The sequence below is a fragment of the Stigmatopora nigra genome, chromosome 7, assembly GCF_051989575.1.
Source record: "Stigmatopora nigra isolate UIUO_SnigA chromosome 7, RoL_Snig_1.1, whole genome shotgun sequence".
NCBI classification, from domain to species: domain Eukaryota; kingdom Metazoa; phylum Chordata; class Actinopteri; order Syngnathiformes; family Syngnathidae; genus Stigmatopora; species Stigmatopora nigra.
Window position 1 is genome coordinate 7,608,359 of NC_135514.1, and position 22,378 is coordinate 7,630,736.

At 39.0% G+C, this 22,378-nt stretch overlaps 1 protein-coding gene and 1 long non-coding RNA gene across 6 annotated transcripts in view; one reads left to right on the forward strand and one right to left on the reverse strand.

Annotated features, from left to right (window-relative positions):
• Positions 1-22,378, forward strand: part of LOC144199428 (receptor-type tyrosine-protein phosphatase U) — a 121,525-nt gene that overhangs the window by 1,119 nt on the left and 98,028 nt on the right. The window lies entirely within an intron of this gene.
• LOC144199438 (uncharacterized) lies at positions 5,126-13,920 on the reverse strand. Of its 2 annotated transcripts, none has more exons than XR_013326910.1 (3): positions 13,766-13,920; positions 9,827-9,973; positions 5,126-6,148 (listed from the first exon to the last, which is right to left on the reverse strand). It is a non-coding gene; the product is annotated as an uncharacterized LOC144199438 (long non-coding RNA). The 2 variants fall into 2 exon arrangements; XR_013326909.1 differs by having other exon boundaries at positions 9,827-9,976.

The window sequence follows — 22,378 nt, forward strand, 5'->3', positions numbered from 1 at the left end:
TTGAGATTCCTTTCCTTAAATTTAGGGACGCGACCCAAAATGGGTCATGGGGTCATCTTTTATTGGGTCGCTGACTGTCTCAGAAAAATGTGGTAAGCTCGGGTCACCATATGCTGGTTTACAAAAAGAGGACATTGGATGGGGTGGACCCCCTCATCGTGTACCATTGTTTGTTCTTTTTAAATGTGTGTGTGTGTGTGTGTGTGTGTGTGTGAGTGTGTTGTAGACAGGGGTGATAAGGTTTCTTGTTTTTGCAGAGCATATGGGATCGAACTTGTAAATAAATGTACTGTATTCAACTTTACTTTGCTGATTTAGTAATGGGTTGTTGACAAACAGTTGGTTATGTGGAATATGTCTTCACACAAGTGTTGAAACAAACAACCAAATGTGCCATTTTGAGAAAGATGTATAAATTAGCCGGTGGTGCAGTCACACACGCACCATCAATTTGCTGACTATAGGGAAGTCTGAAATAACACTACTAAAAGTTGTTGAATGGCTTGGGAAAATTGGCAAATTTGAAACATTACTTGCTTGCTTCATTGCTCATCTCTTATCATGATTATATTAAGATGACCTCAGTATTTGCAGAGGAAAGACGTGTTGCGTTCTGTATAGTGAAAAGCAAAAATAAAAATCAATTATATGAATCCCCCCTCCTTAAATGATTAGTAAATTCATCAAATATTAAAACAAATTCTTCTTGTGACGAGATAGAACTCCTCAACTAACCTCAATATGCCTTTCTGACCCCCATTTGCCAGCAGATGGCATCAAAACAAGACCATTATTTATTCAATAGCAAAAAACATACGCCTTTAGCAGTTGTCAATTATATATAAAAACAACAACAACAACAACAACTTAAATATGTTCTGTATTATAAACTACAGTGAACCTCTACACAATCAGAACAATTACATACCGTATTTTCTCAAATAAGCCGCAACCTCAAAATTGCCTTCGAATCTTGGAATTTTGCAATCTAGTAGAAATGTGTTACTTTGAAGGGAAATTTGTAAGAAAAATCATCGCATTTGTTATTTCTGAGATATTGTATGAATCAAAAGCACATTATTAGGGTCAATATCATAAGAAAGGTAGTCATTCATCGAGTAATGGTTGTTTTGTTACTGCAAAACAGAAAATAACCAACAAATAGTAAATGCTAATTTGCCGACATCTACTGGTAAAGAAATGAATAGCAAGGCTATAAGTCTTATGAGCATATATGCCATACCCCTTGATTCACTCATAATTCTTTTAGTTACAAATGCGGCTTATATGCGAGAAAATACACCTTTAGAGTAATGAACTTGCGTCAATTTAAAATTCAGATATTGAGATACTAAATTAAATAAAAATGACAGTCAGTTATTTGTCACCAAAACAGTACATGTTCTAGTTTTGTTTTTTTACTGGTTTGTTTTTTGCTGTGTGCACTTTTACCACCTAATTAGCTACAGCTTGCTTGGCCTATCCTAAGCCTACCCCCCTCCACTCCCCCCTTTCGGATTATCCTCATGGTATATCCTTTGCGTGGTGAAATCAAGGAGTGTGAATGCAACCTTGACTCCTGCAATCCACCAGGCGTCTCATTTGATTAACACTGTGTTGCATGAAGACAGCACCTTCACCTTGGATACCGAATAACTCTTAAACCTCAGCATTCCTTTGAGGGTGGCTCGCTCCCCTCCTCTACTTGATCAAAACTGTGTTTTTCATAACTCCTGCCTGCTGCACTCGGTCGCACTTGTCAGTGCAGTGGTTGATAAATTATCAGCAGGCTTTGAAATATTAAGTCTTTCTGCTATATCTGATTGATTATAGGCACGTTGATAAGAGGAAAAATGTGTATTAGAAAAAAAACCCTTCAGGTTCAAAGGGAGTTCAGTCTGGTTTTTAATGACTTGGAATTCCAGGAGTTTTGCTTCTCAATTTTAGCCACTGAGAAGAATAAATATGAATTTAGTGTCTGTCCAGCCAATTGCAGCGGACACTAGGACGGACAACCATTCACGCTCACATTCATACCTAGGGACAATTTAGATTGTTCAACCAGCCTACCATGCATGTTTTTGGAATGTGGGAGGAAACTGGAGTACCCAAAGAAAACCCACACATGCCCTGGGAGAACATACAAACTCCACAAAGGACCCCCAGAACTGGAACCGTATCTTTATTACATCACTATTTCATCTGTAATGTTTTAGCTTTTCCAACTGCCATAGAAATGTCAGGATAAGATAAGGACAACATACAAAATAAAGTGAAACAAATCGCTCTGATATAACCCCATTGCCAAAGTACACAAAAGTTGGGAGGAAGGATTGGAATTTTAATCAAGCCCGCCTGTGACCAACATTCAACTTTTATTTTCTTCCTTTTTTAATTAAATGCAATTTCTAATCCATTAAAATCATTATGTTTCAATAATTTGTGATACTTAATGCTTAGCGTTTTTTAATATAAAAGCAGCAGTATAGTCAATGAAGGACCTCATGCATGAATGGATCATTAGTATGGGCTTTACCAAGTGATCCATGTAGCATGCAGACAGACACTAAAGAGACTAATGAGGATATAATGCAGGCTTTAGAGTTCCAACATCCAGTTACTATAACAGAATATTTTTTTTTTGCTTAAAAGGAAAATTTGCTGGTAATGGGCTTTTTTTATTGTCCAAATGGGTAATTGTCACATTATTCATCTCTGCATGCCACCTATTTGCACCTGTTACACTCAGGTTCTCTAGAGTGCATTATGTGACCGGTTTAATGGGCTTCTGATTGCCAGAGTGTGGGCGGATCTATTAGCAGTTGGGTGGGGGAAAAAAGTCATTCTTTTTGTTTAAAAAAAACAAACAAAAAAAACTTTCAAAAGTTGCACAGATGTAAATCCAAAATGGGGAAAAACTGTCCTCCATGAACCAGGCCACCAGCTGTAGATAAATGGTCAGACCATCTATTGAAATGCTTGTTTAAAGGCTTTTTTGGGGGGGTCAAAATGAGTAATTGTCACATTACTGGTCACTACACACTACCTATTTGTACCCGTCACACTCAGTTTCTCTAGAGTGCTTTATGTGACGGCCTTTATGGGCTTTGGGTTGCCTGAGAGTGGGTGGAGGATCTATTAGCAGTTGGGTGGGGGATAAAAAGTCCCTATTTTTTTGTAAGAAGGAGGAAACAGTCAAAAGTTGCAGTGAATCCATTCGACTGTTGTGAATTCACAATGTGAACGTTTTCCCTCCAGGATCCAGGCCACCATCTGTGGATAAAAGCGTGAGGGGTGGTGGGAACCGGGCCCCGGTCAGACCATCTCCTCAAAAGCTTGGTTGGGTTCCATCTTTGTGGGCAGTAATTCAAAGAGCAGATGGAAAACTATGCACCAAGGAGTGTATGATGCTAAAGGGGAAAGAGTGAGAGAGACAGAGAGAAAGAGACAGAAAGAGGAAAAGAAAGATTATTTGGGTTTTAAGCAAGGTCACTGACAGACTTGCGGTGGCGTATGCACTCTCAGCATTAATGTGTGCAATTAAACAGACTACTAATGAGAGGTTTTGTCGTCTCGGCAGCTTGTCTGGTTTTTTTTCCTGTTGAATTGTGTGTCCAAACCCCTGCTTGTGACTAGAACATCTATAAATTTGGTGAACTACGTACTGCGTCCTGGCGCGCTTCACACGCATCTCTTGTTTTGTTTTACCCCGCTTGGGATTGGGCTCTTTGCAAGAAACCTCCCACGCTGTCCAAAAGCTTATTTCTAATCATGTGTTTATAGGATTTGTCCAAACTAACCATCAAAGATCGTTTTTGTAAAACTTTCCTTGTACTTGCACTCAGTAGAGGTTGCCAATATGCTTTTTTTGTGGCAGAATGTGTGGCTCAAAATGAAGAGAATGTAAATGGCAGTCATTGAAGGGCAACTACAGCCTTGGCATATCATAGTTTTAATGTTTATTAATTCATCTTCCGTACCGCGCATCCTCGTAACGGTTGCAGGGTTTGCTGGAGTTTACCCCAGCTGATATCGGCAGACTACACCCTAGACTGGTCGCCAGTTGCCATAGAAAAAAAAATACAAAACAATTAATTCCAGCACATTTATGAACTCTGGCTAAAAGTGTTGATGAGAAAAAGCAGATTTTTGCCTCTAAGTCCTCATCACATTACCCATTAAATCTTCAATCTAATTCAATCCAATATACCCCGCCTGCTGCTTATATCAAGATATTTAATGACCTGTGCCGCAGGTCCAACAAGAGCTCTCCTAAGAGGTGAAAGTGTGTTGACAGGAGGTGATTATATCCCCGTCGACATCTCTTTTAGGAACTGATTAAATGCTAGGAGTCTGCGGGAATGACAATCGCGAAACAAAATGCCCAATGTCCCTCTTTTCAGAAAAGTCAAATGACCATGAAAGTGCTGCCAATGAGGAAATTATTAAGGTAATTGCTGACCGATTCATCAGTGGTGATTCTATTCAATACCTTGCAAAAAGGAGGTGATTGCAATTCTATTCTTGCCTCTTCCAGTTTGTCTTTTTTTCTTGTTTTATTTTTTTTAATGTCTTGCATATAAAGTACTCGTCAGAATTTGTAACATGTACTATATATGCAATAAATAATTGCATATACTACATACTAGGGCGGCTCAGAGTGGTTAGCGTGTCAGCCTCACAGCTTCACATACTTCTTTCAAAACTGGGGATTTTATTTTCTGTTGATCAATATACTATATATTAAAAGAATATTTTGAGTTCATCCAAGCGTTAATGTCTCAATGGTGCTGATTCTTTGCAGTACAAAGTAAAATTATTTCAAGAACCCTGGAAGATATGCCAACGCTGACTGATTGATTGACATTGGTTGGGCTTGCTTGACTAATCTCCTTCTCACGGAAGAAGAAATCTCAGCTCTTTTCTTTCCTCTGTCCAGTTTCTAAATGTGATATTGATCTGCTCAAGTCAATTTACTTGCATTTGAACAAAGTGCCATTCTGCCTTTTGAGGAGGTAGATAGATGCAAGTGGATGAATTTGAACACTCAATAAGCTCACGAACAGGTGGTCATTAATAGGGTTAGGGATATTCTGCTGAGATGTTAGGGATTTCACTGGTTAAGATATTGCTTAGTCTTAGTACGGTGTGTTTGTGATGTGGACAGGTATGTTATAAATGAGATGATGAATCTCAAGGGTATTTGCCTTGCTGCAGTTATAGTCATGTCCAAATAATGCTACTGTAGTCTCCCAGTCGTGAAAGGAAATTTAAAGTCACTCTTGTCGCACACAAACTCTCTTGGAGCAGATGCACACTGCACAGACTCTGTTTATTGAACTCAACTTACAAGTGACCAGTGTAACATAACAGTCGCCCCTTTTGGTTTCCTATCCTTGCACCTCACTCTCCATGCATGACCAATCACCCCAAGCTTAAACCAATTGTGATTTTTTTTCTATAACAAGCATAAAGATTATATTATACAAAAATAGCCCTCTGTAACCTGAAGATTCCCTGTGAGGAAATTTACAGAAATTGAAATGAAATTAGTTGAGTATTTGAATATTTTTTTAAATCCAATTGTTTTGATATTTTATGTTAATCGAACTGAAAGAAGTCTTAAGAAAAAGTATGATGGGGAAATATCAATTTGGAAAGTTCTTACCTATACGCATGTTTACCTTTTATTTGGATCATTTCTTTAGGTGACTTGCAACTAATTTTCTTACGCTAGATCACATATGCCAACAATTAAAAAACAACAATGTATAATCAAAAAGAATTCTCATTCATACACAATTTTTACTCCTGTTAACAAATCCTAAATGCTTCCAGTAAAAAAAATCAGCTCCAAAAACAAAGTCAAATCAATGTGGTTTTAAAATAACAGCACTATTCTACTCATTATCAGTTAAATACACATTCTTTAATTGAGTGATCGTCATGGAAATCTCACAACACAGATGGCTCGGTTTTTATAGAAGAGTGAGTGTACGACGCTCTCATTCTCACAGATGTGTAATTATCCAACAAAGAAATGAGCCCGGCTGTTTCTTGTTTTACCTCCCTCAGGTGGTGAGTTCCACTCTGTCAAAAATGGGTCTTGTGAGACCCATGCTTGTAGCGCTGTTCCTTATCCGAACCCCTAGGAAAGAAAGCAGTTTATATTTAGCCGCAGCCGTGTTCACTCTGCGGTTTGTACCATTCCTGCAATTCAACAGATTTACAACCGCATTCCTCAGGCCAGGCCCCAGGTCTGCCTGCAGTGACATGAGCAACCCATGTCCAGTTCAAACGAATCAGCATTGAGGATGAGGGGCCGGATTGCAGTGTTGGAAATACAACAGTTGTTGGGCTATTCTCTGCATGTCATAGCCTCAGTGAAATCTGAACTGCTGACGCTCTTGCTAAAGTCAAAACACTGTCCTCAGGACATGCTTTTTCATGGTGGCTTGATGGATACTACACTCTTTCTTTTTATCTTGGTGTCACAAAACTCTCCAGGGGAAGTTGTATTTCTGGTTTGACAAGTCCCTCTGGGGAAAGAGATTTCCTCCGGAGGACCCATCCATGAACCCAAACACTTATCACTCTGTTGTATCTCGGACTCATTAGATAGACACTTTGCTATAAAGTTTATTAGGACAGTGGAAACTGAAATGCATTTAAGTATGACTGAGCATGACTAATGTCTAGCGTGGTGATTTAAAAGCCTGCTGCGTTCAACAGCTTTGCAGCGTGAAATCGTACTGACTTTTTATAAAATTCCCTCTCTACCTTGCATTAATCATAGTAGCTGGCCAATGAATTGCCTGTATTTTATGTGTCTTGCGCAGCAGCAGTGTCACAACGCACTAGTGACAGCCAAATCTGTTTCGGGTTATGCATAGGTCATGGCAACTGTAGTCGCGCAAGTGCTGTTGGCGAAAAATCTTACGCAATGATTTTCAACCCCATTGGCAAGATGGTGATTGCTTGTAGTTGAATCATTTCATGATACAGATATTCACACTCTAGCCAACTATTTGTCCAAAGTCCAAATTTGAATGTAAACAGTATAGACTATAAATATATTTTTTTAAATTACGATATATTCTTTCCAAAAGCTTTCTGGGCCCACTTTGGGTTGAGATCAATTGAAACTGTGTGGGGAAGGGCATGTTTGGGAACTCTTTGGGCCCTTTCTTTGTTCTGGCTCAGGTGTTAAAGCGAGGCAGAAGTAAAGCAAACACCTATTGATTTACCAAACACAGCCTGTCACCGGTGCTGCTATTGTCTTCCTCTTCTTGAAGTTCCCATTTTGATCCGACATGACCTCCTGTCACAAACCTCCCCAGTTTGACACACCTTACTTAGGGGTACTCTGGAGCTATTTTTTCTTACACTTCCTTCCATGATGCACTTTTCAAACAATATAAGACTTTTCAGAAGACAAGCATGACCTTCTGGTACAATGTCCGTTTTCAATCAAACACTCAATAACTTATAATTCACTAAAATACTTATTTATTTCTCATTTGACTAAGATTGAATGGAAATTCAGCTCCTTCTTCTATAAGTGTACTAACAAAGAAAGAGAACTACCCCGGAAAAACATGCCCCCCCTCACACCCACATATTATCATCATGTTGCCCACAAAAAGATCCCCCCCCCCCCTCACACCCACATGTTATCATCATGTTGCTTAGTAACGGGGACAATACTTATATCAAGGTTACGTGGCACGGATATTAAGTGCAGTCTTAGATTCATAGGCTGAATGGGTTCTTACTGAGACTTAGAAACATTTCCCAGAAAGGCCTCTGACCTAAAGCCTTCCCGCTCCCTCTGCACGGGAGATTGTTCAGTTACTTGAGAAATAGCTTTTCAGACCTTTGTTTATGTCCATGTGACCAAGATTGCAAGCTTGAGCCAATATATTCAACACAACAGTAATTGAGGGTTCTCCAGGTGACGCGACGTTTCTGCAAACATGCAATATATGGAATAATCTTGAAAAAAATATTTCTTACCGGTCTTTGCTACAATTGTCATGTTTGATTTTAACTAAGGACAAAGAAATGTTTCAAAAGTGCCAAAGCTATGACTGTGAAGTGAACTTCAGGCTGCCAGGATCTTCCTCAGGCAGATTTGTAAGAATCTGTAATTGTTTGCTAATTTTATGGTAATGGGAAACTTGAAGAGAATTGTCTGGAAAGGTTAATGTAAATGGAAAGCCTATCTGACCTCTGTTACCAAAAGGCGGCGAGGTTGGACCAATATATTACTGTAGGGCAAAGGCAGAAATATGCAAAATTGTTCTTGGAGACCTATGGCTTTGTTTGTTTTGAAAAAAAAATACCAGAGGATTACTGCTTGAACATATTGGCTATTGTTACCACCTCATTAAATAGACTGTAAATATTTCTTAGAACCCCTTTTGCCATTTTGAACTTTCCTAAATTGCAGCCAAAGGGATTAGCAGCTACTGTTTGTACAGGGCATCTTCATTGTGTGTGAAAGTGCAAATGAGACCTGTTTACTGGTGATAAATACATTGCACCTCTGAGATAAAACTGGGTTTGCTTTCGTAACAGTGTTTGCTGCTAGTCTCTAACAAGGTGCTCTGCACTCCGTGAGACCCTTGAGCAGGTCAACTCGACTCACCATTACGCTTTGTCTAGTCGAATAGCTAGAGTAATTAGGAATCGGCTTAGTTCGGGATTAAGGTTGGAAGTTGTCTGATCACAGGGGACAGGAGAAAGGCATTAGGAGAATGGCGGTTAAGATGGATATTACTCCGCTTAACAGTGGTATCATGTGACAATCTCAGGAACTGACAATAGGGCACTGTTGATGCAGAGATCCATCACCCAACACTAATAGGCTTTGCTGGAGATAGCTTTGTTCATTCACACTGAACTTTTCTGCAAACACATTCTACCGACTTGATTCAAACCATATTTACAAAATAGAAACAAACTATAATGTATTTTAACGGCATTCAGCCGGGTTTGCCTTACTGCGGCACCTCTGAAACAAAGCAGAAAAGATGGTACCCCAGTCTCCAGTGAGTGCACACTTGCTGTTTTCAAAACGTTTCTGTATCATGTTATTACGGTCCTCATTAACTGACTGAATGAGCTGTGCATGGCAGAATTAAAAGCTCCCGGGTGCTTGGGTTTCTTTACTTTGGAAAAAGTGGTCACTGAAATACATACTCTATAGCCTTTGGTTGGGTAAAATAAAGCCTGATTCATTTGCTTGATTTATTTTGTTAGAACTTGTCAGATGATTACATGCCTGAGTATGACAACATCTGGTGCCTCGTAAAACACTTGTCGAACATTGCCTTCAACTGATTAGGGCAGGAGGAGTGAGTATAAAATGCACCGGTGTGTCAACATTGTCAGATTCTTTTTGTTCACGGGGGGGAGTACTATCCCGACAAAACAACTACCCAGAGAAAGGCCTAAATTCCTGGCTTTATCTTGCAATGTACAAAGACCTTTAATTTTGTCCATATTGAGAACAGGATAAAGGACTGCTTTTCCTTAGTTTTAAGGGCTAATCCCCTCAGAAGGACCAGCCAACCCTAGCACTTCTGAGGTAATGAGGCCGGAACAAAAAGGAGACAGGAATGTATTTGCCAGAGTATTTTGGCTTTATTCCCTCTTACTTCCAGAAGCTAGAAGATGGAACCTTCCTTCCTGACCTCCTAATTCCACTCTCTAGATGGTGGTGTCAATTTCTACGTTTCCAGTGGCAGATTCAGTAGTGGTTTGAACAGATGCTATATTGGGCTAGACTGCCATTATGGCAAATGAATTAACTAGGTTTTACCTCTCAGAGTGATGGTTTTTTGCTTGACTGGTTGTCTGTTGGCTTGGTCAGACACATCTACTCCCGGGGGAAGGGGCTCATTGAATGCGAAGTCAAAGAATTGAGGATTTATCCCAGTCCAGTGCATCGCTTTGGCTCAACAATCTCCTGCTGAAGCATAAGAATTAGTCTGCTTTTCTCCTCAGAGATATGAAAGAAATATATTACTTTATTCACAATAAATGTTTTCTTTTACATCTGTTAGTCTATTTGTGCTGCCAACAGTTGATGGTGGCAGCAAATTAGGTAAAAGGTGAGCCTAATTGGAGATGAATGTGATTACAAATGTTCTCATTTTCATCTTACCTCATTACCTCAAAAGTAACCATTTGGCAGAGTTTATAATTATCTGGTAAACTGTGATGTGTTATTATGGATTTTTTAATGCCCATTTTCATTCTGGCACACATGTATTATGTTTATAGTACATATACTAAACCCCAAGCTGCTTTTCTTTTAATGGGTGGCTCCAGCATATTTTCACGCAACTCTTAATGTTTTATGTTTTCCAGATTTTCACTAGATGAGTGAGCCAATGGCATCAATTGAAGCCTAACTTTTTTAAACAGGGCAGTCTGATTACAACCCACTATCATCATTAGTGCAGAGCCTTGATGATCAAATTCCTGAAAACAGATAGAGTTCAGAGTCGGGCAGGAAATGTTTTTGTTGCAACAAATGAAACATGTCAAAGGCTGGGGTCTATTTGGAGTTTGCCATGGCTTAGATGAGGGTACACGCTGGAAAACCTTTGTTATTCTTTTTCCCAACAGTCAATCAGACTTTCAACCTTGAATTTTGCATTGCACTTCTGTAGTTTGTCATTTATGGGCAATTTACTAGACGAGCAGATGACTTCCCGCAAACAGACAGAATGAAATAAACAATGCTTTGTTTAAAAATGTGTTTAAACGACCATCTGCTTAAAGGACTTTTTCTCCGCGACACAGCTGGATGTAGCTGAATCATAGACACTGACATCTGTTGTCTTTGCTTTCTTGGCTATTGCTACCACTTCTACATGTGGGGATTGTTTAATGACATTGCTCAACCAAGAATATTATAATCATAGTTTTTTTATAAGCAATGTTTTAACAAACCAAACCTGACTGTCTGTCTTGTGATGGTTCTACCCAAGTCTTATTATTGGTATTTATTCTATATTTTTTGAGCACTTAGGAAAAAATCTAACCAAACTCAGTTTTTCCTCCACAGCCATTTTAAAGACACAAATATATGCAAAAATACGGCAATCGATTTAAGTCAATTCTTCTAAGTATCAAGCACCAGTTCTCCAACCACTTGCATGGAAGACATGGACCAAAAGGCATATCATGATCAATTTAGGCTGAATCTGGATATAATTTTATATTGGTTATATTGCCCGGCCCGTTGTCGTACGTATAATATCCTAAAGTTAATCCACACATTGGACTTGAGTGTTAATTATGTGAACAGAAATAAAACAAAATGAACAGAAAGTACAACTAAAGTACATGTGCACTAAAGTGTCTTTGTAATTGCTCCCTATTCTTTTGGATTGAATTTTTCATTGCTTTGCTGCTACCTCTCTGTTTTGACACTGTGTTCACGCTTCCTCTCAGCCTGAGGGCGTCTCTATGATCTAGAGCATCCTCTGTGTTTTTTGGGAAGCTTTATGTCTTGGAAGGCATGCGACAGAAGCACCAGCTCAGAGCAGACCTGTCTTTGAGCATTCATGTCTCATTGTCTCCCCAGGCACTCATTAAGATGGTGTGTGTGGCTGTGTATTTCAGCTATGTGCTGGGAGAATGAATGGCTTTGTGGTTCATACTTGCATGTAGAGGTTAAAAGGCCCTCTGAAAAAGTCCTAATTTCCCAGCCAAGGGTGACCTGAGAATTTAACTTCATTAGCTTGGTCCCGCTTCGCAGATTAACGTGATTATCTTAACCTAGTTTTGATGACGATAGTTGGTGCAAATGTTACACCTGGAACTATGTTCCGGGTTTTGGCCATGTGATGTCATGTCATGATTATAGTTTAGATTAGATTATTGTTTGTGTGTGTTTGTGTATATGAAGAAGATTGAAAAGAAGGCATCTTGGTATACCTGGAATGCTTGGCTGCACTATAATTTCCAAAGTGGCTCTTCTGCTGGTAATGAGCAGGGGCTTCACCTTTCGATAATTTCCTTGATGAAAGTCATACACTTGTTTTGCACATGCCCGCACACGTGCTTCCTGCCACTCATTTCCCTGTCGACTGTCCTTTTTTAACATTCAGGACACAGTGTGCAAGTTTCCCAGGAATACCCGTCAGCCAGCCGATCCATTACACATTACCTACACAGACTTGCATAGGCACACAGTTGCCCTTTAATTACAGAGAGGGCAACTCACCTTCAGCACACGTGAACTGATATACTGTACCTCTTAACTCAGTCATTATTAAGTGACATGTTGGTGACCTGTGGTGCTCTTCGGCCAGTAGCAACCTGCAGTCAAGGATTGTATCAGTCATTGGAAGAGACATGTATTACCACTCCTTGACGGGTGTTTCTATAGCCTCATCGTGTTGTGACTGTCCTCTGGAATGTTACTGTACAAATACTATGGTTGGCCATCTGAAGATAAATATTTTAATATTTTGTTGATGCAAAGCAATGCCAAAATGTATTTTTGTTCTAAAGAAACCAAATTCTTTTAACTTGGTTACATATCAATTTGTAACAAGAAAACTTTGAGCTGCCCATGTAATTGAATGGTAAAACTCATCTCCTGCCAAAGGGATGATGGGCATAAAAGATGCCTTTTGTGCTCGGCTCATCTTCTTTTTTGCCTACTGGCTGCTGCCTATGGACTCTTCTGCTAGTGTCCCTGCTACTTTCGGCATTTGCTGCCTATAGCCTTTTCTGCTAGTGCCCCTACTACTTTGGGTATTCAGGCCAGCCAATGATTTCGCTGACCAGGCCTGAAAGAATGCCAACGAAGCCAACTGCCGGGACCCCGTCTCTCCAAGCAATGGGCAACTCATCCAGCTGATGCATTCTGATACCTCACTACTGCCTGCTGCATTGTTCTAAACCCCAGGCTAACTTGCATTGCCACTGAGTGCTTTTGGATGTTTTATAGTAGGTTTAAATCACATTTTAGGATAACCCTATAATGTGATTTAACCCTATAATGTAAGTAGTAACTCGCCCGTGCTATTCTCTGCGATAATTGTCCCCTCTTCACACGTCTCCATGACAATTTGGCATACAGATGCACGCAAATATACAAACATACACTCCACCGCACTCTTTCCCTTTCGCGACACAGTAAAGCATATATAATATGATTTATTAACTTCATTTTATTTAATTAATATTCTATACACTCCGATTAATGCTCCTGTGTTCTTTGTGTCTGGATCATGCTTTAAATCGCCTAAGTAACAACAATCTCTTGTTAGCGGCACCTTCAGGTTATTTATCCATACTGTTTGTGCTCGCTGGCCATAATTCATCCGTCTTATTTACTCTCTTTAGACTGTCAAACTAGTTGATAGAAAAAGGAAAAAAAAAAAAAAAAGCAAGCCTGGCGGCTTTTATTTCTACAAATGAATACCACATTGCCACAAGCACATACGTATCGACACTGAGGCTTTTACTGGCGTGTTCTTGAGTTTTACACAAAAAAAACATTATAAAATAGCCACAATTGATCTCACAACTTGCCCACAACATCCTCACATCTGAACAGCTGACGTTTAAAATTCTTTTCACACTGTCTGGGAAAAAAATAACTTTTTACTGGCACTTCAGACCAAAACAAATTTCCAAACCTTTTTTCAGACTCCCACTAAGTCTTTTGAAAAACAACATCTCTCATGACCTTCTAACAGATGCCTCGTCATTGCCATATTTTAAACTGACTTGCCTGATCTGCGGGGTTCATAATAACTGCCACTTTGATAAAGTATTTTCCCAGAATGATAGAAAACCATCTAACCATATAACCTCTAGCTTTTTTAGAGACCAAACACCATTATTGCAAAAATTAAGTTGGCTTGGCAACGATTGGCCAAAATTGCTTTGAGGTTTTACTTTCATCTGTCATATAAGCTTGCAATAACATATTTATTACCATTGCTGCAGGGTGAGCGGGTACTTACATATTCATGAGTACAAAAATCGAAGCTTTAAAGTAACACTACTCAGACTTCGGTATCATGCCTATGTGCAGTGGATCTACATAAATGCCTTCAAACACCAATGAAGTTTGAACATTAGCACATTCCCATTAATTATTACCGATTAAATCGTTTTGAAATTCGTTTTTCTGCCCCCCCCACCCACACACACTTTTAACTGGAAGGTAGTCAGAGGTAGAGAAATGCTGCCCTCTCTTCAAGTCCCCAAATGAAATCACCCATGTCATAAAAAAGTTATCCTACTGAATTACTAAAGGGGTAGTAAATATCATTTCTCAAGCAGGGCATTCATTGAACGATATACAGCATTATGGTCTGGTAACATGGTTGAAGATCTTTTTGAGATTTTTCCCCAAAAACTTTTAGTTCCTTGATTTTAGTACTGTAACAATACAGTGAACCAAGCATATATTATAGCGATATTGTTGTATTGTCTTTTTTGTTGAGCAGAGGTGTATTTTCTAGTCCATTATTCATCATTGTCCGACATTGTATTAGAACTCTGATTTTTCTGCAATCTTCCCAGTTCAAATAACTCCTTCTGCAAGAATGCAGGTATTTTTCTTCTAAAAACACCACCTGAACTCCCCCCCACCCCAATTCTTGCTTGATTTTTGCTTTAGTGTCCAGTATTTTCATTTACATCCATATCAAAACAATCTATTCAGTTGACAGCTTTGAAGCCCACTTACACACCCTCAGGCAATCCGTATATGTGACAGGGACTGAATTTTCTGCCACTAGGGCTTGAGAACTTTGCTCCTTGGTAGATGTAAGCCTAACTGCAGTTTTCTTCAGTCATTGATATTCAAGGTTTTTCGAGATGACAAATAACACTATTCTGATGTTTTGCCATAGATGCGTACATCTCTAAAAGGCTCTTCAATCTTTGCCTTATTATAGTCTTCTTTCTATGACATATCCCGCTGTTTTCTTCTGCTTTGCTCTCTTAATTCTTCCCTCCTGCCGCAAACCTTCCCTTATATGTGGCTCTGTGAGATCTCATGCTGGTCCTCTGTGATGCCATGAATCAACAGCAGCAGTAAGACTAGGCATAGCCACTGTCCTCCCGCAGCAAGGCCACACAGATTGACAGGCTGTGCCTCCAGATGCGCTACGCCTCACTGCTCTTTGTGTTTGTTTGAGCGTATGTGTTCATCATTTGCAGCATAGAGGAATGGATGCCTGGATAGACAGCAGGAGAACAGTTATAGAAACCGGTGGAACCAGTTTTTTGTCTACACAAAATATCATGTCTTATCCTAAATGCAAATACTGGCACAGAAATATAGTCATGTGCCAAAAATCAAGTGTTCTCCTGGTTTTCTTTCTTCTTTGGTAAAGTTAAAATAAATTTCATGATATTCTTACAAAGTAATAATGGAATTGCTATGGCTCTTTCGCAAGTGAATTGCTGGTTTTATGCTGATTTATGTGTGCTGCAATGTAGGGTTTAGCGAATGCACTATATTAGACTAAAAACACGAAATTATGCCATGAAATATAGTACATTGGTCATTAAATTAGTGTTCTAACAATTGTGATATAAGCTTGCTGTAGTCGTCCGTAGTAGTCTTGCACTTTTCAACCTGAGGGAGATAGAGATGACTGCGGTCTTTCCCAGAATTGGTACAACCTTCTGAAAATCTACCGTCCATCACTGCTTCTCCGGCACTGACATATGACATTCATCACACCCTCCACTCCAGGCACCATATAAGAAATTGCAAGCCTCCTGTATGAATGTGTATACAGCGGTCTCATAGACAAATATTTTGTGGAAACATTTAAATAAACAAGGACAGATGAGCTCTGCTGTTTCCATAGTAAATATTTTTTAATATACACTAAATATGTATTGTAATTGTTTTATAAAGGGTTACAAGGACAAAGACTATTTAAATAGAGACCTGTAAGTTCACTGTCTGATGGTAAAAATGCACTGATTTACAGTACAGTATTTATTTACACTGAGGATTTCACTTCAGGTATATAAGGCAAATGCAAAATGACAGTAAAACCTAATCATTTGTAAATTCATATTGCCCATATACAGTATGAAGAGTTATGCTTGTAATCCTGGTTTAATTAACTTACCTGGTTAGTTATAACCCCACCCCCCTTCCTCCACACACATAGCCTCAGTGGACTGACGTGGCTATAATTCAGCCTCCGAGCACAATAAGTCATTTTCATAATGCCAGCATGCTAGTGCAATGCAGTAGTTAATGTTACTGAATCACTTTGATGAATAACAGCAGAACAAAAATGGCTCTAATGTGATCTTGGTTCATTGTCGCCCGGGTGTGATAAGCCTCCAGCAAACATTATGCAGGCGAGGCTCAGTTTTCATCAGGCACACTCGGCAATTATGTGTTTCTAGTGTAATATTAGCAAAGTTATATTCTAAACTCAATCATCTCTTTGTTACAAATTTGTGTAATGTTCTGTTATTCACTTATATAAATGATTTCAATGTCAGAGCCTATCCTCTGAAGTATTTAGTGGAATGTATGAAAAATGATCTGCTGCTACGAGAATCCATTTTTTTTTGCCAGAGTGGCCAAAAATTCAGAGTGTTTCTGTGGATGTTAACATGTTCATATTTCTAAATAACAACCAGTCAGCTGCTATAACTGATTTGCTTGTGCAAAAATCTAACCAGAAACCAATACCATCATCACCTCAATTATATACTGTCACACTAATGAGCTACTAGTGTCACAAATTCCCTTGGTGGGTTTCACAATCCATCTAGAATCACGGATTTAATATTGTAAACGGTGGATATCCATTTTTTAAATCTATTCAACTCGATCTTTGGATACTGGCACCAAAGTTTTGAAGAGATGTAGAGCATCCATAGTAGCAAACAAAGATTTTGGATTGGAAAATAGAATTGAAGGCCATCATTTAGATGACAAAGATGAGTGGCCAGAGCCTGAGCCCTCGGGCACACCAGCAGAGAGAGGGAGAGATTTGAATTGGTACGAACTAAAGTTAACAGATTGTGTGCTGACAGACAAATAAGAGGTGAATCATGCGTGGTGTATGGGTGATCTCAACGGGAAAGAAATCTGTGCAGAAGGATTGTATGAGAGATTGAATCAAAAGGAGCTTTGAGGTAAAGAAAAACGAAGAGAGAGAACCAGTAACGGAAGTTCATTAGTGATGACTAGTAGATATCTTTCAGTGCTGTGAAGGGGATGAAAATGGTATTGAAACTGCTTGTAAATCTTGTCGGGCCTGAGAATTTTCAGAATATTGGGGATGAAGGGTATTAAAGCAATGGTATTCATTTAAAAATATATACCAATTCAGTTGAGATATTCTCTTGAGTGTATGAGGTATCCCCTACGGTATAAATCAGTGTGAGCAGATACAGGCGGGCTCAAATTGTCTGTTGTGAACATTGATTTCCCATTTTCTAGAACAATGTAGTGCTTTTAATTGTATTAGAGAATGGTCAGGATTTCCCCATCTCTCCATACAGAATACACATTAGACAGAAGTGTTCCAATGATTTCATGTTGTGACATGCTTTTTGTCAATTACATTGTCGACATCATTAGCTGCAGGCTACAAAAGATGATGTGATCAATACTTGGACCGGGGCTAAATTCTCTCACGTCTCATCTTTGCCTCTCGACCTTGCTTTCAGATGTCTTTAGTTTCTACACTGTTGGCATGAGAAGTCAATAACACATTTGTTAGAAGCTAGATCACGCCACCTCTTCAGGGCTCATCATTGGCTCATTAGTATACGTTTGTCCTATATTAATCTGTTGGCCTTCTGCATGACACCTAATACTACTCTTTCTGGGAAAAAAACAACAAGTCTCAATGTCTTTTGTGCCAGCATCTCACAAGGAAAACATAACATATGTAGTATTAGCCCAACAATTGGCAGCAAATTTGTCCTGCTTAGATTTTGTCCTAAATTGCACTGGGATGGGACTGAAGTTAAAGATGACTGTTTTCAAAAACAAAGAAATATGGAATTGATAATGGATTAATCAAACTGCATTTTGTGTAGTTTATGGGTAGGTCCTATTCCAAAGACTTAACTGAGTATGTAAATAATACTACAAAACAGTTGGCCACCAGTTATACTTTCATATTTTATTTCTCATCAGTAGAGGGGAGCTGTAATGCCTAAGTAAAGCTTTGTCTACAGGAAATTATTCAAATCACCTCTCAGTCGTTTTCTGAACCGCTTATCCTCACAAGGGTGGTAGGGGGTACTGGAGCCTATCCCAGCTGAAGTTGGGCATCGGATAGGGGATACCCTGAACTGGTGGCCAGCCAATCGCAGGAGACGGACGACCATTCACGCTCAAGCTCCTACATCGGTGACATTTAGTGTTCAACTAGCCTATCTTGCATGTTTTTGGAATGTGGGAGGAAACCAGAGTACAGGAGGAAACCCACGCAAGCCTGGGAAGAACAAGTTAATTCCACACAGTGATAACCCACCGAGGATCGATCCCTCGACCCCAGAACTGTGAGGCTGATATGCTAAGATGAGTTTTATGTTGTTGAAGGCCGCATACTCTCCCACTGCAAAAGCGACAATGTTTTTATTCATAAGCACAACTAAATCACTGCTTGGTGCTGAAATTTCTCCTACTCTATATTTTTTTTGGCTGGATGGAAAAACATTGGGCAAGTTTTACTGTTAAGTGTTGAAAGCGCCCTTTTCAGTTATCTGAGATGATGTCAATAGTGCTGTCGGACTGTGATGGATTCAAGTCTCAGATGATTGCAACTATAGTAGCTCCGTGTTGTAAAGAGGAGACGAGGGATTACCGGCTCTCTATCTGTGGCAGGCAGGCAATCCTTCGGCAGGAGTGTCCCTTTCAAGGACCCGCTCCGCCCAGGAGTCTCCTTCTGAGGACATTTTAATTTTAATCATCTAGGAGCGGAATGATTTTAATCACCTTTGATAATGGCTTTACCAAGAACAGGGTGGGGACATACAAACCAATCAAATGAGTAACATGTCCTCGCTTCACTAACTTCTGACTTGGCAATGGAACTCCCAAGAGGTCATGTTCAAACACCTTGGTGAGGTGGAAAACAAAGGATGCCTAAATAGGACAGTTTTGTATAATTAGGACAGTTTTTCACCAGGATATTTGAATAACGTGCACTCAGTGCCTCAGTTTTTTGGTACAAAATTTTGCGCGTTGTACTCGAATGAATACAGTATATGTATATGTGCTTTAAGAAAAACACATGTTAAATGCATGCACAATTTCTCCAACTTTTTTGTTTCGCACATATTTAATACAAAAATTGCATTCTTGCATATTTTTAGAAGGGTTTTGGGGTAGTATTGGGGTTTCCATGTAAAATGCATCTCTTCTTATGAAAAATTCAAATTAGGAAACCACTTTTGGAGTGAATTAATTTTGTTAGGAGAGGTACCACCACCGCTTTGTGACTTTTGAAACATGCGCTGACTACTGTCACATCTTTAAATATGCCTAAAAGGCAGTTGTAAGCCATGCACAGTAGCAAAGAAAATCTCCTTATTTATTTTAGGACGACTATAACAATTAGCTCAACTTTACATCCATTCTGTAATGCATTTTTTGGATCACCTGAATAATCCAAGGGTTAATTTTGGAGGCAATCATGAGAAGGATTTATGCTAATTCACACAAAACTCCTTTTAACTTTGTATTTGTGTGTATCAGGGTACTGTGACAACTGGCTTTTCACACATCTCTGTGAATCACTGTGTATAGTAATGTTTTTTTCCCCAATTTTTATGGAATTAGAATTTGTACTGGCATTATTTTTTTGTGCTTAGAATAAGCTATTTGCTGTTCGAAGAAATCACTCTTATTTTCATAGAAAAACAGTAAGTGGGATGGAACATTTTCAGAATGGGAATATTTCATCTGAAAGGAAGTAATTAGCCCCCTGAGGTCACTGCTGTTTGACATCTCTACGTGAATAATTTGTACCTTACTGTTTTTTCCCTCTCATGTCAGGTTTTTTTCTTGATCATTGCTTACTGTTCTCTACCTCGAATTATGTTTTTTTTCTGGGCGCATGAACCAGTTAAAAGAAAAAAAATAATTTAAAGCATGACATTTCATGCAAAGGATGACCATTGACCGTGATAGAATTACATTATTTGTGCTTTTTTTAGTTCCTCGGGCAAATTCACACCAGGAAAGTCCATAGTCCGCTCTCTTTGGTCAAAACCAAATGTGTTTTGGGCTCAAGGTTTAGTCATAAATTAAATGACTGTTAAAGGAAGAATTTAGAAACACATGAACTATTTCTCTTTCCACTCATCAAATTTTACACCTATCACAATTTCTTGTAACGCTAAAATGAAACAGATGATAGTTTGACTCATCATCACTGACATTATTAATGTTTGAAGCTTTGTGCCAGAATTCCACTCAAAATCTAAGTACATAACCTTGCAGAGTTGAAAGATGGAAAGCCCAAACTAAACTGATTAACCTTTGAGTCATCTTGTCTTCTTATTGCGCCGTCTAAAGCGAGCCAGTAATCTATCATGCTTTTTATGTTGATGATAGTTTAGAGTATTTTTTAACCTTGTTACCTTGTGCGTAGCAAATAGTTTATTTGGTGTTTTTGACAGTTTGAATATGTAAATATTTGAGCGAGGTGAAAAAAGACTGGGTGGGAATGACGAAAGACAGTTGCTCAATAGCAATCAAGCCTTGATGTGATGATGCACATTACTAATGTGAGGAGATTTTATCCAGTTAAATTTTTTTTATTCTAGTTGCATATATGCACACATTTATACATACACACATACACGCACACATACCCACGTGTGTATCCCTGCGACAACATAACTGCTCGTGCTTAATCTGAAAGGTTAGTCATCTGAAGTTGTTCTGGCATCTGTTTGGGTTCCTGCCCCTGGGCGCCACGGGCCCAGATAAGCAGCAGAAAACGAATGGTTTGCAATATTGCCATGCAAAGACGGAGCCAATACTGCGCTCCTGTGGCTTGTTAAGGATTGTGTGCCTGCTTAGAATTGGTCTATTCATTTTTATCATTCTAATGCTGAGGTTATGCTCCATGCTGCTTTGGTACCCACTTCAACCCCATGGTGTTCATGGTCTAAAATCAGACTAATTTTGGGGGTGACCCGCTGCTCCTGAGATTAAGTTATGTATCATTTTCTTAATCTTTGCTGACAAGTGTATGTGGGCACTGCAGCACACTTCAGCACCGTGTCATTCACTAACAGATGGCATAAATCATTCTTTTAAACGCTGCATTAAGTATTAATCATTCTCTGTGCTGTCACTGTCACACTGCTTGGCAGACCAGGGGGCTGCAAAGTGTGATTAATGGAGGTGAAGCTATAAGGGGCCTCTTTTTGGAGCCGCCCACTTTACCTACCTTTGGTTATTGGCCTTGGCATGGTGACATGGACACTTGCACTTCCACAACAATGTCTTGGTCAACAAGCTTAATGTATCATGAGAATGATTTACTACCTACTCTTCTAACCAAACCTGGCCAGCTGTCTCATTTGGAAAGGATAAAGCCATAAATTCAACATACTATTATGATTTGTTGAATGTAATGTTGCATTTTATTTGCCTTTTTAGCTGGTGATTTTTATTGCTTGTTCTTTTGATTTAAAGCAGATGTCGGAAAATACCAAAGGACCAAAGCCTCCTGGTCAAACAGAGTTTTCTGTTAAATCGGAGTAAAAAAAAAATTAAATAAAGTCACTTTTTGACTTTTAAAACATTATTGGTTCATTTAAAGTATTCAAATTCAACAAAACGGACTTACTGATGGTCCAATATCTTTATATATTTTAATGGTAACAACTTTGTTGATGTTAAATTGCTATTAAAATGACAGTACCTCTGTCTTATTCAGTAATCTACTCTTTAAGTGTTTGCTTATGTTTGGTCAAAAGCTGCGAGTGTGCATGTCTTAATATGGGATATTTACATAGATATTTTCGATGGATCAAAAGTAAATTTATTAGCCAAATTCAAATCAACATGCCGAGTTGCGTCCTCCTTATGCAGCGGCCTATGACATAATCCACGAAAACCGACTTTTGTTCTGGGAAGTCGGAAGCAGCAAAAGCACTTACATTTCAGTGCCAAGCATTTTCTGAAAAGACAATCCCAGAGCGCCAGCCAATTTCAAACATCTTGACTCATTGTCAAGGCCGGCCGAATATTGTATATTATGAATATGTAGACACATAAAAGACAGATATATATTTGTATAACCATTTAGCAAGTGAAAGCGACTAACTTTTCTTATAGTTGCCTTCATATTTTCAGGCGAATAGCTCCTGATCATTT